This window comes from Pongo pygmaeus, chromosome 8 (assembly GCF_028885625.2).
Source record: "Pongo pygmaeus isolate AG05252 chromosome 8, NHGRI_mPonPyg2-v2.0_pri, whole genome shotgun sequence".
NCBI classification, from domain to species: domain Eukaryota; kingdom Metazoa; phylum Chordata; class Mammalia; order Primates; family Hominidae; genus Pongo; species Pongo pygmaeus.
In genome coordinates this window covers 4,498,575-4,505,318 of record NC_072381.2, presented here as the reverse complement: position 1 = coordinate 4,505,318, position 6,744 = coordinate 4,498,575, and positions in this window count along the sequence as shown.

The following is a 6,744-nucleotide window of genomic DNA, read 5'->3' as shown; positions in this document are numbered from 1 at the left end:
GGCATGGCGGCCTTCTGCAGGTGTGCGGTCATGCTCCCCAGGACCCACAGCCCCGATGGCCAGAGCTCACTGCCTTCCTTCATATTCTCACCCTGGTTCTCAGGCTTCACACAATACACAGTATAGGGCCACATCTATAATTCAACACACACACACGTACCAAGTACAGGCACAACCCGTTCTACTGTTTTCACTTTATCACATCTTGCAGATTATGGGAGTTCTTTTACAAACTGAAGTTTTGTGTTGTGGAACAAGTCTCTTGCAACCATTTTTCCAACAGCAGGTGCTCACTTCGTGTATCTGTGTCACATTTTGGTAACTTACAATTTTTTAAACGTTTTTGTTATTATACTTTTAATAATGCAATAATATTATTATATTATATATCTCTGATCTGTAATGAGTGATCTTTGATGTCACTATCGTAATTGTTTTGGAGGCATCACAAACCACACCCACGGAAGACAGTGATCTTCATCAAAGTGTTGTGTGTTCTGAATTCTCTACCGATGGGCAATTCCCTGGTCTTTCCCCATCTCCTCACACCTCCCTATTTTCTGAGACACAACAATATTGCAACTAGGCAAATTAGGAACCCCAAAATGGCTTCTAAGTGTCTGAGTGAAAGGAAGAGTTGCATATCTCTCACTTTAAACCAAAATCCAGAATCAAAATCTTCTGTTAGGGCTAATGCGACTGGTGACTTTCAGTTGACTCCGAAGCCCATTGAGTATTCCAAAAACCCTAAGGCCCTTAAGAGTTATGCTAAATCTACTCTGCCTGTGTGCTGTAAATAGAGCAACACCCCTGGATGACAGTGCCTCTGTGTGCAGCATGGCTTACAGAATGTTTTAAATCCATTGTTGAAGCCTACTACTCAAGAAAAGAAAAAAGAAAAAGATTATTTTAAAAGTATTACTGCTCACTGAAAACTCACTTGGTCAGCCAAGAGCTTAACACTGTCTTCATGTCTGCTAATGCAATATCCATTCTTTAGCTCATTGATCAAGGATCTAGGAGTAATTTCAACTTTTAAGTCTAATTATTTAAGAAATATATTTTTATAAGGCAATAGCTGCTATAGACAGTGATTCCTCTGATGGGTCCAAGCAAAGTAAATTGAAAACCTTCTGGAAAGGATTTACCATTCTAGATGAGAAATTGAGAAAATTCTGATTCATGGGGGAAGATCAAAATATCAACATTAACAGGCATTTGAAAGACGTTGATTACAACCCTCATGGGTGACTTTGAAGGGTTCAAGACTTCAGTGGAAGAAGTAACTGCAGATGTGGTGGAAATAGCAAGAGGATTGGAATCAGAAGTGGAGGCTGAGGTTGTAACTGGATTGCTGCTCTCTCATGAGAAAACTTGAATGAATGAGGAGCGGCTTCTTATGGCTGAGCAAAGAAACTCACTTCTTGAGATGAAACCTTCTCCTGGTGAAGATGCTGTGCACATTGTTGAAATAACAGCAAAGGATTTTGAATATTCTATAAACTTAATTGATAAAACAGCCGCAGGACTTGAGAGGCTTCACTCCAATTTTGAAAGAGGCTCTACCGTGGGTAAATGCTATCAAGCACCATCTTGTGCTACAGAGAAATCTTTCATGAAAGAAGTGTCCATTGAGCCAGCAAACTTCATTGTTGTCTTATTTAAGAAATTGTCACAGCTACTCCAACCTTCAGCAGCCATCAGCATTGAGGCAAGACCCTTCATCAGCAAAAAATTATGACTCACTGAAGGTTCAGATATTTGTTAACATTTTTCAGCAATAAAGTATCTTTAAGTTAAGGCATGCACTTTTTTTTTTTTTTTTGCCATAATGCGATTGCAAACTTAGGCCATAGTATAGTGTAAAAAAATAACTTTTATATGTACTTGAAAAATAAAAAAAATTGTGTTACTAACTTCTTTGCAATATTTCTTTATTATAATGACCTAGAAATGAACCTGCAATATCTCCAAGGTGTGCCTGCAAGCAAATCGTTTCTTAAGGCTTTTTTTACATAGAAGTGAAATCCATAAGTAAAACAATTAAACAGATTATTAAAGCAAAAAATGAGCTCAAAATAATCAGATTTTTGAGTCAAAGGTATATTTTTTAAGCTTGACTATGCAGGTAATTACCCCATTTCTGTATTCTGCTTTGTGAACACAGATATTTACTTAAATAGATGTGCTTTTTTTCATATACCAGACGAGTAAACACCACACTCTCACACACATTATTGCTTCTACCAGAATAAAATTCCATGTGTTGCCATCGCCTTAGGAACACCGAGTTTGAAATATCTGCACCATCTGGAACAAATGGCTTAACTTCCAGCTGTATTCACTTAGCTCTTCATCTTGTCTAAGTGGAAAAGCCGAAGGTATAAGCATTTCCCTTGTATAGAGTGTGGGATAGACTTGGAGGTTTAATCTATACTCTGTCTATACTTGGGAAGCCTAGACTGAGCTAAAGATATTTCCCCCCATGTCCAAAGTAATCATTTTTCACTTTTTCACAGCAGGATTGCTTGAATGTCTGGTCCAGCTATGGCCATCTCTCTCAGAAGGGATTACATTTCTGCGGGGCTTCAGAATTCCTGCAATGCTTTGATCTTGCTGAATCTATGGCATGATTGTAACTGTGAGTCATGCTACACAGATTACTACAAAAGGGATCATGATGGAATGGTGGACTGTGGGGAAGGGAACATTGATTCTGAGACTCGTAACTCTTTTCAACATTTTGAAACAGAGATTATTTTCCTTATCTTGGACACAAAGGCAGCATAGCATCACAGCAAGGAGCGTGGGCTCTGCATCCGTGATCCTAGGTGGGAATTCACCTTCTGCAGCTCACCAGCTCTGTAACTGTGGGCTCACCTTTTCTCTTCTTGGTACCTCCTTTGCCTGCTCTGTGAAATGAGGACAGGATTAACACCGATTTCATGGAGATACTTTGAGGGTTAAAAAGGCAATTTAATGTAAAACATTTGGAACAGTTACTGGTTAAAAATTTAAGCATTCTATTGATACTAGTTGTTATTAGAAAAGCTACTTTTTTGTTGTCTTTTCACATTATGCTATTCTAGAATGAGTTAGTCTGCACAGACTCTCAATACACATCCCTCAACTAAAAAAAGCAAGGGAGTGGGATATCAAACTTTTTGAACATATGCATCTAGTTGTAATTTTTTTCTTATTTGAGTATCACAACTTTCTGTGATATAAGTATTTTTACTCTTATTTACACATGAAACAACTAAAAACTGTGCAACTTATGTAGAATGCTTTATATGCTATGTATAAACACTGTATCAAGATTATATTAAGAGATATAATTTTACAATTCCAGAGGAGATAAGCTTACCAACTCCAATGTATGTTTGTCAAAATTAAATTATAAGAGTATTATCAATTACTCATTTTATGATCATGTACAAATTATAGTTGGACACATTTCTAATAAAATTAATTAAATGAAATAAATAAAAAGTCAATTAAACAATCAAAAATAGTTGACTTAGATTCTTGTGACTTTCACTGTTGACGGCATGATTGGGCCATTTTAAAAACACGATTATTTTCTATCTTTTAAAAAATGTTACATTTTAATGTCAGCGCATAGGTAAAAGATGGTTGAGAGTAAAAATAACCCTTTACAAATCCATAAATAGCCCCTACAATATCATCAATATACCACATTTTACCACATTTAGAGTACTGCACTCTCTGGAGAATTCTTTTGGCACGTCAAAGTTTGAACTGGAGAGGGAATAAGATAATTTTACATGTGGATAATTGGACATTGAAGCCACTCTGCCTTTAGGATAACAATAAGATTTTGAGTGATGGTTTAGGGGTGGTTTTGAGCTCCAAGCGTCTCTCCCTGCCAGCAGGATATGTATTATTCTAATATTGTCTGTATCATTTTCATGCAAGGTTACGGACTTTTTAGTTACAGAAAAGATTAAAAGTATCATATAATAACACTTTGCATAGACAGTATTACATTCTACATGCTGGGTGTATATTAAATTTTTATATGACAGGACTCAATTTTTTTTCTGATATCTCATGCCTTTTTGAATTCATTCATCCCTTCCTTAAACATAAGTCTAATAAAATCAAGGTAATTCTGCTAACTGTGTCTCATCTTTGCTTCGTATTAATTTAACAGTTGTACTTATGTACTGAAATATGTGTCTACCTGGCCTGCAATGCGCGGACTGAGATTTTATAGCTACTGCATTCTTGGTGCTTGGTTCCTGTTGGTGTGTCATGCTCTGATAACCCTCATGATTTGGGTTTAGAGGTATTTCTCCCATCTGTCATGGCTCTTTTAGCAATTTCTTGTTTTATCTGCCAGTGTCCACTGTGTGTGCCCGCTCAGCTTCTGCGACACAGGCAGCTGATTGAGGCAGCAATGAGCTGAGGGCTCTGCTGTTTTGAGGGTGTGTGGAGAAATTGAAGGACCGCATCCAAACGCAGACACCAAGGTTGTGTACCAAAGGAAGCCTGGCTGAAGATGTTTTGAAACTCTAAAAGCAGGCTTTTCAAAACTCTGATGCTTATAAATAAATGAACAGAGTTCACACATCACATGTACATGTTATAGGATATGCTTTACAATAAAAAAGATAAACATTTTCTTGTAATATGGAGACCCTAACCATTGTTTTAGAAAAAGTCATTTTAAAAGAATTAAGATTCTGTTTTGTTCATGGAATCAGCATGTACTTACTGAATATGTCTTGGCTGCTAGGTACTGAGCTTATTACTAAGGGGCCACAGGTTAACTGGGGATGGTTCATTCCTTCAAATCAGCCTTAATTAGTGGGAGGGCATTGAGGCCAACCTGACCAAGAAAAATCAAAATACTGTGAAAAAAGCAAATGTAAATAAAAGATGTATGGCCAGTCAAATTAGTGATTTTATTCATGGGTGGAAATGTTCATGGTTTCCTCAACTTCTTCATTTGTCCTCATTACCTGATATTAGGATACTATGAACACTGCATCCAGGACAGCATGCTTATTTTATTCAAGTCCAAGAAACAGTATACATTCAAAAACTAATCTGAAGTAAATAGTTTTGAGCAAGGAGTATAATACAAGGAGTATAATTGTGCTTCCTTTGTTAAACAGTGTTTCCCAGTTTTCTGGCATATGTAAATTGATATTTTTTAGTAATACTCGTGTTTTTACTTGCATGTATGTGAACTCCATGTTGAGTGAAACTCAAGAACTAGTCTGCATGGATTTTGCTCTCCTATCTGCAGCAAATGTGTGTACCACAGCTTTGCGAAAAATAAGTTCTGTAAGCCCAACATATTTTTTTCCTCTATATACTGTTCTAAGTCTCATAAACAAAACTAAGAGGAGTGATGATGCTTGCATTTGACTTCCAAGGTTGAGGTTATACAGTCTAAAACAATGTGTCAGTGAGTGGATGGAGACACTTATTGAAATGAAGATGCTTTAGAAACACTATTTGGTTTGGGGAATGCTAGTGATATAGAGGAACTTTCAATAGAGGCCAGAAGGAAAAAGGGCCATTTAGAACAACAAGGACATGGAAGAAAAGGATGCTTCCATTTGAAGCAGCTGGTAGAGGATTCCACTATGAAAAAGAAATATCCAGATGATACAAAAAGTTGTCTTTTGATATTTATTGGAAACTACACAAGGACACTGTTTCATTTTCAAGAAAATACAATGATCAGTGTAATAATTCATCAGAACTATCATGCTTTTTAGTTCAAAGCATTCTAACAATTTTTCCAAGAGTAAACGTAAAAAATAGATAACCCTCTTTCTGTTTTAATGAGATTCAGCATCTGTTTGAAAGAAGATTGATAAATATTCTTTCTTATAGACTTCCTGTCACATGACTGGTCCAATATGCGGGCTGGAGGTTGAGGATATTTATGACCAACTTCCTAGATTCTCTGACAAGAAAAGTTCTCATTGGTGATTCATATTTCCTACAGAGCTAATGAAATGAAGCCTATTTAAAGGTATCTGCACACTGTACCAATTCTTAACAAATACGATGAGAGGCATGGGATTGGAGATGATACGTACTAAAACGTTATGAAACATTATGTCCAAACTTCACATAAGTTTATGTGTTGTGGCATTTTATTGGCTGTAGAAAGCCTGATGATGTCTTCATTTTCTCCGTGAATCAACTATGCTTTAAAAATCTAAATTATTTCATTAGTTTCATGTCAAAATACGATAATGACTTTCTCCACACCACACAGAATTTTAAAACTTATTATAAAGATATAACACAATGCAGTGACTACATTAAACTTACATAAATTTATACAAAGTTTAGTGTATGATTTAAATAGTTGACAGTCAAGAAAAGGTCAGAGCAATTAGAGGCAGGATTTGCCACTGGAAACAGGAGCAAGAGCTAGAACTCTTTCCACAATCTCATGATTTAGTGGATGAATCCTAACAGAAGTCACATGGCTTTATTTCATGGCCAGAACCACCAGGCTACTACAGGAAAGCCAAAAAGACTAGACAGAGAAGAATGTTTCCTTAGAGTAAAGGCAAAATTTCGACATTTAAAATTTGTTTTCTAACAAATGAGATATTTTTAGCTTACACTGAGAAAATTAAGAAATTCATCGGACGTGTCATTCTTACTCTCAAAACAAGGCCTACTTTGACTGTAATATATGTTTTCTAGAAGTAATAACATCAACTTTTAAATTCATTTTAAATGTTG